Raw genomic sequence first — 12,352 nt, forward strand, 5'->3', positions numbered from 1 at the left:
ATCTTGGATGAATTCTTATCTATAAGTTTTAAAAGAACTTCATAAACAGTGATTCTACAACCATCCATAAATTTTCGTTTCATGTCTGTACTTGAATGATGGGAGGAACTGGGAAACATTACATTGCTAGAGTCTTAAAAATGTTAGAAAAAGAAATCCATATAGGATGTGTCTGCCCCCTAGTTTTTTCCTTTTTTTCCCTCTACATATGTGAATATAGCATTTAAAAAATTTTTTATTTTATATTGGACTATAGTTGATATACAATGTTGTGTTAGTTTCAGATGTACAGCAAATTGTACACCTGAACTGTGTGTATAGGTATACATATACACATATGTATTCTTTTTCAGATTCTTTTCCCATATAGGTTATTACAGATTATTGAGTAGATTTCCCTGTGCTACACAGTAGATCCTTGTTGATTATCTATTTTTATATATAGTAGTGTGTATATGTTAATTCCAACCTTCTAATTTCTCTCCCCCCCACACCATAGTTTTTCTATTCAGGAGATCTCATTCCCTGAGTATGGTATATAGTATTTTATGTTTTCTTCCTCCTGTCTCCCAATTGCAAGATAATTATTCTTAATTTGTTTTATTGCATGACAACATGTCTGAGTAAAAATTAATATCCCAGTTTTAACTGTTTCTTATCAATACCATACATCCTTCCCCATCAATTTTACTCTTACTATTGGAGGCTCTGCAGTTGGGTATGTACTTCTATCTTATCAAAATTTAACATACTGGCCCACTTCTTTATCATATTTGAAGCTTACTGTGTTCTGGGGTGTTCTCACCGCCATGTTCACTAGATGCCTTTCCTTTAGTGTAAATTAAGTCACTGAATTCAGTTATATTCATTTCCTGGCAGAGAGAGACAATTAAACTGCGTGGGTCCAAAGCTGGTAATGACTTCACAATTTTAAAGCAACCACAGACCATGGTTTCCATATAAATGATCACAGTAGACCAACATGGCTTTTCATGTAAAAGCCTGTACCCAAAAATGTACAGCAAAACTCTTACAGCTGACTGCATCATTTTAGCTTATGTCTCTTGACATTGGAATCCTCTTTGTTAAATTTACGAGCAAGGTTCCTCTTCATTGGAGCACTACAGAGTATTTTAATTCTAACCGCATATTGATTCATCTAATTTCATACTTGAATAGTCATAATTTATCAAATTTATAGAGTTTTAGATATTCAGTTTGTGTTGTTTACTTGTTTTTGTGGTTGGATTCTTTTCCTCTTTTTGAATGGAATTTCTAACTAAAATCTCAGTTCATATGTCCTGACACTGCCACAGGGCACTCTGTGTGCAGCAGCTTTGGGTGGTTTTGATTTAATCAAGAGGAAGAGGAGAGTGGGTGTCCATTTCCTTCAACTCCTCAGTTCTTTCGCCATCCATTAAGATGTGTGGTTACTCAGGACACTGCATTAATGATGGCTGTCAAAATAATATTCTGTGGGTTACAGGTCAAGAAAAATATGTAAAAGACTTCAGGGTGAACTGATGATAAAGTAATTAATTCATTTAGTCATTTAAATGCTAGACTAGCCTGGCCTTGGTGGGATCAGGAGTTAGTGGGAGCGAGGAGAATAAATGCGGACATCTCCAACTAGTTTGCTCTTGTTAAAAGGAAGAAAAAAAGATGATAATAGCATTACCCAACAAGCACGCTAGAGGCAATTTTCTTAATTATAGTGCTGACCCAGCAGCGTACACAGAGTGGTCTTGGCATGAAAGCTTTTACTTTCAAATATTAACCCTTCATGGTACTGTATGTCTAATTAAGATAATTCCTGGAAGTGCTGCCAGCGTCAGCAGTTTTCTGTTTCTGTCGGTGTTTATAAGCCATTTGTGAAAGAACTGAGCTGGGCTCCTGGCACAGAGTCCAAAGTGAGTTACTCTAAGTAACTTTTTTGAATGAATCTAAGAGAAAAGTTCACAACATTCTATTAGATTAGTTAGTTAATAGCACAGTACACAGATTCCTGAGAGAGAGATGAATTGTTGTCTTGGTCCTGTAAAATCTTCTGAAACAGCCAAAACCATGCCACATGATCCACACAAAAAATACATGATTTGATTTTAAATATAAAATTGGCATTTATAGTCTTGCAGTTCAATTGTTGGGTATAATGAATTATAATACATTCTTATTTATAGTGTATAAAAGTACTAGAGGGCTTCCCTGGTGGCGTAGTGGTTGAGAGTCCGCCTGCCGATGCAGGGGACACAGGTTCGTGCCCCGGTCCGGGAAGATCCCACATGCCGCGGAGCGGCTGGGCCCGTGAGCCATGGCCGCTGAGCCTGTGCGTCCGGAGCCTGTGCTCCGCAATGGGAGAGGCCACAATAGTGAGAGGCCTGTGTACCGCAAAAAAAAAAAAAAAAAAAAGTACTAGAGCAATAGTAGTAAATTATACAAGGAAGAATCATTGAAATCTCATTCTAACATCGGAGAAACACTGGGTTGATGTAAATGTTAACACATTCTTTAAATACATTTATCACTGCAGGGCTCCAGGAAGGAACCTTTGACATTCCTCATAGAAGCACTGTAGTTGATTCATGGGCACTTGAAGAATTGCTTTTGAAGAGAGAACTGTGATGTGTAATGTCTCTCCAAAGTATGTTTTTCTGATTTCTCTACATGGAAATGTGAAATTTGGCCTCTGAGAGAACTCGTGGTTCATGTAAATAGTAGGCACATCAAGAATCAAACAAAAGAGAAACTGAATACTGTTTGACAAATTTGAGTTCCTGAGTGTTCTAGAGTGGGGAGGTATGCATTAACTACTCTATGGACCATAGCCAAGTCCTCATGTTACTTGACTTTGGTTAGAAAGAGGGATAAAATTTTCCCACGGGTTGATTTAGAGAGACTAGACCTATTCCGTTTTATAAATTTTTCTTTTATAAATTTATTTATTTTTTATTTCCTTATTTTTGGCTGCGTTGGGTCTTCACTGCTGTGCGCGGGGCTTTCTCTAGTTGCTGGGAGCAGGGGCTACTCTTGATTGTGGTGTGCGGGCTTCTCATTGTGGTGGCTTCTCTTGTTGCGGAGCACGGGCTGTAGGCGCGCGGGCTTCAGTAGTTGTGGCTCTAGGGCTCTAGAGCACAGGCTCAGTAGTTGTAGCACATGGGCTTAGTTGCTTGCGGCATGTGGGATCTTCCTGGAGCAGGGATCGAACCCATGTTCCCTGAGTTGGCAGGCAGATTCTTAACCAGTGAGCCACCAGGGAAGTCCCTATAAATTTTTACTATGGTTTCTTTAGATCTCTATTATCTTATAGTGATGATATTACACTACATTGAGTGCAAGCCTATTTTCAAACTCTTGTTCAGTTTATCAGTTTTTTTCAAACTTAACATGCCAAATATATCAGCAAATCTTTTTTTTTTTTACAGTCTATGTTATGAGAATATGAGATGATGCAAAAATACATCAATTATTCTGTTGAAATGAATTTCTAGGCCAAATTGGAGCTACTTCTGCTTATGGGTGCCAAGTTGGCAAACTGAGCCTTAGATAACTTATATGTCCCTGTAAATGCTCCTCTGGACCAGAAATTGAAAATATCCAGTCAGCCAGTCTCCAAATGTCAAGCCAACTCTGGGCTCTGTACTTATTTCTTTGTCCCTTCTCACCCCAAACAAGGTTGACTAGGTGGCCCCAGCCAATCAGATATTTTGTTTCTCTACCTTATTCTTTGTTCTTTATCCTAGAAAAGCTTCCTGACTTCTGCCCTTTTTTTCAATTCTCAGGCGAGTCTCCACTTCGTGAAGTGTTAAGTAAAGTTTGTTTGTATCACCTAAGTTGCTTCCTTAATAATTTAAAATAATTCTTTTAGTTGTTTTATGTACAGAAAATGCCTACTATAAAACAATGTTTTTCAGCTTCATAAAAATGATTTTCCTTTGGTAATTTTTTCCATAGGGCACTAAGACTCAAGTATTGTCCTATGAGTCTCCCTTTGAGAATTCCTTCTTTCAAGAGATTACTTGATGCCTCTGGCTCTCTAGTAACTTTTGCAAATGACATTAGAGCCATGGGAGACCTGCATTGGCTCTTAATTGTATAAGGTTCCCAGAAGCCAGGAATGGCTACAGATTTTGGTAATTGAAAATAATGAAAACTTTCCCCTTAGTGTAAATATTCTCACTTACAAAAATCCCCAAATAAATGAATTATAACTAATGAAAGAATAAGTTCTTTATAGTTTTTAAGACTACGATTTTTGTCCATATTCTAGAAAAATCTTGGTAGTGTAGACAGTTTACATTACATAGGTGGGAAAAAAGTCAATAGTACATTTATTTTTTTTTGAAATCCAAATAAAATAAATAGCATGGTTGTTAACCACACTTAGCCATAACTTTTGAAAACCAGTCAGTAGTAAGACTTGCTTCTACCTGCTTTTTTTTTTTCCCATTTCTTATTGATGTGGGAAGTATAACAGTATCTTATAGCATCAGAATTCCAAAGGGAAAAAAAAATCTACGTTTCTCTTAGTAGAGGTGAGAAGGAGAAGGCTAAGCAGATGTGATTATAATTATCATTTTAAAAATGAATACTATAATAATGGGTTAAGTACAAAAACAAGGTCAAATGTCTCCAAAGATGATAATCCAAATTAATTTAGGGCCTCTGTGGACTATTTGAACAGTAGCAAAAATAAAATCTTATTTCCATTTCATAAGACATGTGATTTAAATCACGTGGACAGAGTGTTTCAGTGAAATGTAACGATCTCAGGGGGATGAAATTTTAGTGGAATGGGATGGAATGTGAGAAAGGGTCAAATGTAAGAATGAGGGAATAGGAAATGACTTAGAAACATTAAAAAATGCAGCTAGTAACGCATTTGTAGTTAGTAGCAAAAGTCATCTTTCTCTTCTTCAGTTATTTATTCTCCTATTCATTTCTTCAGTTAGAATTTACAGAAACTCTATTCTATTTCTAAGTTTTATATTTTGGAAAAAAATGCTTCATGTTTATAATTAACAGAACCTCAAATGTTTCTAAAATGTTTATTTAGGTAGAAAAGAAGAAGGAAAGATTTTAGCAATAAAAAATATGGAGAAACATTTAATAGTTAATCAATGTATTAAATATATGTTCTTGAGCAAGTAATAACCTCTCTGGATCTAAGTTTCTTCCTCTGTAAAAATGAAGTAGAAGTAGATGAAATTTACTATCCATTTAAGCTGCATTTGTCAATTATGAGAGGAGCCGGACTTGCTGGTAGGCTGGCCCTCTTTCTGAAAGTTGCAAATTCTCCATTTTTCTGGACAAATTATATCTCAACATGTCTACTGCTCTGTGAAGCTGTTAGAATAGCCATAGTCTCAAACCTTAGAACAACCTCCAGAAATCTTAATAGAAACTACTCCTTGAGCGAAGTCTTCCTCTTCCAAATTGTAGTTTGCCAAATTGATGAACTTGACTCATTCTGACTCATTCTGACTCAGCTAAGGGACCCAAGATCTCAAGCCTGTTTTCTCTTCCATCCAGAGAGTGACTGGGAAACACTGGGAGTCTCTGTCTGCATGTGTGGTGGAGGAGGACAGCAGACACCTCCTTTTCTGGCTTCAGGTTGAAGGACAGAGAATCATGAATAAATGACCGTGGGGACAAATACACACTCTGATTTGGGGATGCTGGAAAAGGTTGCAGAATAGCTGGCCTGTGACTGTGCTATAAATGACCTGGTTGAGGACAGCTTAAATGTGAGAAACACCAGACCTGTCGAGGGACCCTGGATTTTCTGAATGAAAATATGAGTTACTATGAAATGTTACTGTTTTGTACCAGAACGTTGGGTCCAATAGACAAAATCATAAAGCCTTTTGGAGCCCCAAACAGACAAAATTCTCTTTAAAGAATTAAATTTGGGGCTATGAATAAAAAGTAGTGAAAATCTCTTCTCTGTGATTATATGTCCAGATTCCTGTAGTCCTTCCCTGTGATTATGCTTTTATCTTCATCTTTTAGTCGCTAAATTCCTTTACATCCTCCCCCTCATACTTCCATTCTGCCCCCTTGACATGGAGCTAAGGACTTGACCTGGTTTCCTCCACTCCCAGACTTTCTTGCCTGTCCCCAAATGTGATCTATCGCAGTTTGGGACTCATAGAGCCAAAAACAGGACTAGAAGCGTTGACAGAAATGGTATTTTCCAGAAACTGGAAAAGGAAACTAATTTGGCAAGGGTCTCAACGCTAGTTTATTGGCAAAATGATAACTAGGACTCAGATCTCATTTCTAGTTCAGTCATAGCTACTCTTACTCTGCCTCTGTGACATCTGGCAACTTCCAGAAAATTGCATGACTCCCTATATCCTGGGTTAGCTTTGTAGGGTTACTATAACAAAGTACTGCAGACCTTGTAGCTAAAACAACGAAAAAGTCTTCTCTTATCCCACAGTTCTGGAGGCTGGAAATCCAAAATCAAGTTGTTAGCAATCCCTGCTCCTTCTGAAGCCCACAGGAAGAATCCTTCCTTGCCTCTTCCTAGCTTTTGGTGGCAGTTGGCCATTCTTGTGGTTCCTTGTCTTGTAGCTACATCACTCCAGTCTCTGCCTCTGCTGTCATATGACCTTCCCTGTGTATCGGTCTTCACATCACCTTTCCTCTTCTCATAAAGACAACAATCAGATCAAAAGCCCATCCTACTCCAGTATCTCCTTATCTTAACTACTTACATCTGCAATGACCTTATTTCCAAATAAGTTCACATTTGGAGGTACTGGGGGTTAGGGATTCATCATCTTTTCCTTGGGGGGTGGGTACACAACTCAACTCATACCATACCCCATAGCATGTAGGTTGAGACCTACAGAGGTCCAGAAGGGCAGTGGAGAGGCAAGGAAAGCGAGTTCTTCTGAGTGTCTCTCATTTGCTTTCCTTGGTTCCATTTGACATTCAACTTGTGTTCTGTTAACAAGCACTGGCAGGAAATTTGTAACCAAGAAAATGGATGGATGCTCATCTCTGTTTCTCTCTTATTCTTTCATTGCAAAGCAGTTTATAGTCTCCGCTTGGAGAAACCAAGGCAGTCTTTGCCCACTGCTTCCTATCTTCCCATCACAAAAGGCAAGCCTCACTTCCTCAGCCTGGTTCCCAGTCATTACCCGCCGACCAGGCAGAGAGCATCACAATGGCTAATGGAAACTTTCTCCTCAGCATAAACTGTGCAGTTCTCTAATTTGTTTAGCTAAACTGCATTAGTCATACTGAAAGTTTTATTATCAGAGTCAAATACAGGAAGCTGAAGTGGACATGCTGTATTTAAAAAAAAGTTAAAGCATTTTAAAAAATAAGCTTGGCATATTGATTAGGTAATTTTCTAAACAAGAGGCTCACTCCTTTTAATCCTCAGCATTACTGTAAATTCTATTTCCGCCTTTTAGATCATACTGTTCAAAATGGGATTTAAAAAAAGAAAACCACCACCAGCAACACACACGTATTTCATGTTAGGTTTGCTCTAAAGTATTATTGAATTGGGTGGAAAGAGGTATGGCTCTGGGTTTCTACCATTGTAAATTTAGGAGAACAAACTGTGATTCTTTGCCTGAGTTGAAACTAACACTTTATGTCCATAAATGTGATGTTTTCCCAGTGGTCTAAGGCAAGCAATTTGGGGCAATTATTCTGTCATTTCTATAGCGGTCACTTCATTTGACCTGGTTTTTAAAAATTTCTCCCAGCCTTTTGTAGGAGTGGGCCCTTAAGTACATCTTTTCTTCCCCTTACTAATTGTCCTTGTTGTTTGTTTATAACAGATAAAGAACACATATCCTTTGTTAAGGACTCAATCAATGCTACTGGATAAGTCCTAGTATTACCATGTCAGATATATTACTAGTGGACTAGATCCTGTTAGGTGAGTTTTTCATCACAGCGCACAATGTTTTATAGGGACTATTATTCAGATCTTGTGGATACACATCATACAAAGCCCTTCCAGTATGATATCATATTGTGAGCCCACTTGAAATCTTTCCTTCCAAATGAGCCTGACTGATGGCAGTCTTCATTTCATCAGATTCACTATGACTGTTTTCAATGCCTAGCATGGAGCTCATGTCGTAGTTAAGTCTAAATAATCTGTTCATAACAGTGAAGACAACTGTTTCTTAGTCTACATTAAAAAAAACAGAATTTCTTATTCTTGGTCTTGAATTAAGTCACTCCTACAATAAAGGTTTTCCTAGATCCCCATGTTGAATCAAACTGCTTAAATAAACAGAGCAGAGGAAAAGTCCATGATTTGAAAATTCTCAATAAATCATCTTACAGGTAAATGTTTTAGGTTCAGTGGATTTAGTAGATAGATGCCAAACAGAAAGAAATTCACTTGAAAGAAAATGGTGAAGAGGTTTATGTATTTTCTTCCAAAAGTTTAACTAAAGTAATTAGATTAGGAAACCAATAACTTTATGTTTGCTTCTGGAGTTTATTTGGGATAAGCAATTTATTTAGTAGATTCTGCATTGCCAAGTTAATTTTTTTTTATGACATTTGCAAATGGATCAGACAGTGTAACATTTCCTCTTTTTCCTTGCAAAAAGAGAAAAAAGCACCAAAAATAGGTGTCCTAGGCATATCTCTCACATAACTCAAGTTACCCAATGCAGTGCTTGAAGCCGATCTAAATGGCTTTACCCATCCCTACCACTGCCCTCCCACACTGGAAATATGCCCCCCTGTAAGATGTCTTCATGATGAATGAGCTAATGTTTATGAAGTACTTGAGAGATCCGTGGGCAAGACACTATCTAATTACAAAGTATAGTTCTCTTTATTAAATGCAAGCTATTTTCCCCCTGTGTTTTTCATTATCCGTACCATTTCCATGCCTTACCTTCCTGATGGTTTCCATTGCAAAGTGGAATCAGTTTCTTAAAAAAAATGGGGGGGGGGGCTCAATAATTTTAAGTCACAGTGCATTGCACATACCCAGAAAAACCTAGATCACTTCCAAATTCAAGGACTAATAAAAATTGGAAGCACTCCAGTAATTTTAAATTGATTTGCACATTGAAGAGTGATTTAAAATCACTGAAGTGATTCAATTTTTTTTATATATGCACTTCAATTTAGAAGTGAGTCAGACAGACAGCATCATAGTGTAGAATAGAAGTCCAAGACATCGAGTTAATGTTTAAAAAGTTAGGAATTAGACTAAAACATAACTGGAGGAACCAAGATCAAACAATCACTAGAGTCAATTGAGCCATTAAGCTGAGGGACCATGGTGAATGTCTGGACGCATTTTCCAAGGCCTGTCTTCACCTGGTCCATGGCCATCTCTTCTTCTTAACTGATGATATTTACAATCTTTGTTGCTAATTTATAAATGTACTACATATGCCTTTTAACATTTCTCAGAGGTGTTTTTCAGTATTGTTTATTATTTTTGTTTTGTCATTTAATTTTCATGTGAGTGACAATTTAAGTAGAAATATAATGTGAGAAGTATAATTGTACAGATGCAATCAACATATATAATTTAAATTTTCTACAGTCACATTAAAAAAGAAAACTAAAACTAATTTTAACAATATATTTCATTTAAGCTAATAGCTCCAAAATACTGTCATTTCAATATGTAATTAATATACAAAATTATTGAGATATTTTACTATTTTCTTTTTTTTTTTTGGTCTTTGAAGTCTGGTGTGTATTTTACACTTACAGTATGTCTCAAATTGGAGTGGCTGCCCTTCAAATGTTCAATAGCCTCACGTTGCTAGTGGCTACCATATTGGACAGTGAAGCTATAGTCTTGAAGGTCTGAACTGTGTTTTCTACTTTGAAACTTCAGTTATGCTTCCAGTTTGCATTTTTCATTGCATTTACCATCTCACTTTACTTTGTGGCTATTGTAGTCAACAGTGCAGGTTTATTAGCATAAAAAGAAAACCAAATAAAGCAAGACCAAACAATCCAGTGATTCTTCTTCGGGCCACATGCAATTTGACAGCACGTATTCTACCTGAGCTGCATATAGCATTGAAACAGAAAGCTGACATATGGAGCTTGCTGAAGGCCTAGGGCTAAATTTCAGCATCTATGCATTTATGCATAAAATTCAAATATGGCCAAGGAAGAGGCTCTCTATTAACCATGACAGAAAGAAGAAAAAGACAACACAAAAATAACTTTCAGTGGTGAAATTGAACAAGAGCTTATTAACAGCTACCAAAGAAGGAACATCATTTTCCCAGTAAAGGCTCTGGCCAGTAATTGTTTACGATCTCTAGTCTCTGCTGGAAAAGGCATTCCATGCTCAAGGGACAGATTTTTCAGAGCCTCCAGGGCAGCACATGAGGATATGAGTATAGGTAAAAAAGATGGCACCACACAGTGGATGCATTGTCGGGAAAGCAAATGATTTTACATGACTCAGAGCAAAGAAAGGATGTAAAAGGCCACAAATGACAGTTTGATGGATAGAGATGGATGGCCAGAGAGACCTCACTTAAAATTCTTCCTTTGAACATTCCTCCACTGAGGAATTTCATAGAACTACAGTGTAGTTTTTCTCCTTTTAATTTTTTATTTGCCTGATTCTGAAAGTAATGTATGTTCTTTATAACAATGTTGAAAGTATGAAAAAGAAAAAAGAACAATAAAAGATGACCTCTCTTCCCACCAGCCAAAGGAAATCATTATTAACATTTTGACTTATTTCCTTCTAGTCTTTCTTTTTATAGATTTTATATAATTGAGATATTATTGTGCTTTCTTCATTTTACATTTTAATGTGAACATTTTCTTTTAGAATTAAAAGTTTCTTAGACCACAATTGACTTTGTCACTCTGATAACACTTTTTCCATGATAAATGATGCTGTGATGAGCATCTTTTCACCTAAATCTTTTTCTGCATTTCAAACTCTTTGTTTAAAGTAGATGGCAAAGAGAAATTACTGGGTCAAAAATATAAACTTTTGTAAGGGTTTTGAAATTATATTGCTATGTTCTCTTCAAAAAAGGTTAAATTTTCCTTCTGAGAGCTATTTCCTACCATGTTTGGCACACAATATAAAACCAGATCACTTGACACCTTTATTTCTAGTTTTGTTCCAAAATCATTGTTTTAATTCTCCTTTTGTAGTTTTGTTGATAATATTCCATAAGTGGTTGTCAATAACTTGGTGAAATATCCTCACCCAGCAGCAACTTGTCTTTAGCACCTACTCAAGCTATTTGTGAACAGACAGTATAGAGAGGAGAAGCTTTGGAGATATTTGCTTCCATTAAAAGTATTACTGCTTTAATTTTAGCAGATAGATTAGTAGGAAAAGATTTTGGGGAAAGATTTCCTTTCCATGTATTCTAAGAGAGCACCATTTGGTAAATCTCACTCTTGTTGCCTGGTGAACTAATACCTTTTAAAATTGGTAATAGCCTACATTTATTGAGAATTTACTATACTCCAAATATTTTATATTTTGGATTTTGTCATTTCATCCTCAAAATAACTCTATAAGGAAGACACCATTATCAGTCCCTTTTTACCATAAAGGGTCCTTATCCTTAGATTGTCACTAACTTAAATTACAATGCTATTAAATAGCAGAGTCAAGATTCAAACCCAGAATCTAGAGAGTCTAACCCAGAATCTAGAGAGTCTATTTTGAGAAGCGTTGCCTGTTCTTAAATACTACCACTATCCAGCCTCAAATTTTTGGAGAAATTTCCCAGTTTGTCCTATAACTTCTGTTTTATTTGCACCTGCAATTCTTCATTGCACATATCTGTTTACTAGTTGACTGTAAGCTCCTTGAGGGCAGGTTGGTGCCCCGTTCATTGTCATAAGTCTACCATTTAACACAGTGCCAGGCACTTCATAGGTACTCAGGAAACATTTATTGGATACGTAGTGTGAGTCAAAACGCTTAGAAGTGAGACACAACATGATAATTTGTGACGTTATTCTTTTTTTAAATTTTTAAAATTGAAGTATAGTCAATTTACAATGTTGTGTTAGTTTCAAGTGTATAGCAAAGTGATTCATTTATACATATATATATTCTTTTTCAGATTATTTTCCATTATACGTTATTACAAGATACTGAGTATAGTCCCCTGTGCTATACAGTAGGTCCTTGTTTTTTACCTATTTTATATATAGTAGTATGTATGTGTTAATCCCCAAATCCTAATTTATGTCTCCCCGACTTCCTGCTATCCCCTCTGGTAACCATAAGTTTGTTTTCTACTCTTTTAAACGTTTTCCAGAGTAGATGGTCTTGTTCATATGAGTGCAATTTAAAATAATCACCCAAAAGGAGGAACTGAATTGTTCAGTAATGTGAGAACTT

The sequence above is a fragment of the Delphinus delphis genome, chromosome 12, assembly GCF_949987515.2.
Source record: "Delphinus delphis chromosome 12, mDelDel1.2, whole genome shotgun sequence".
NCBI lineage: Eukaryota > Metazoa > Chordata > Mammalia > Artiodactyla > Delphinidae > Delphinus > Delphinus delphis.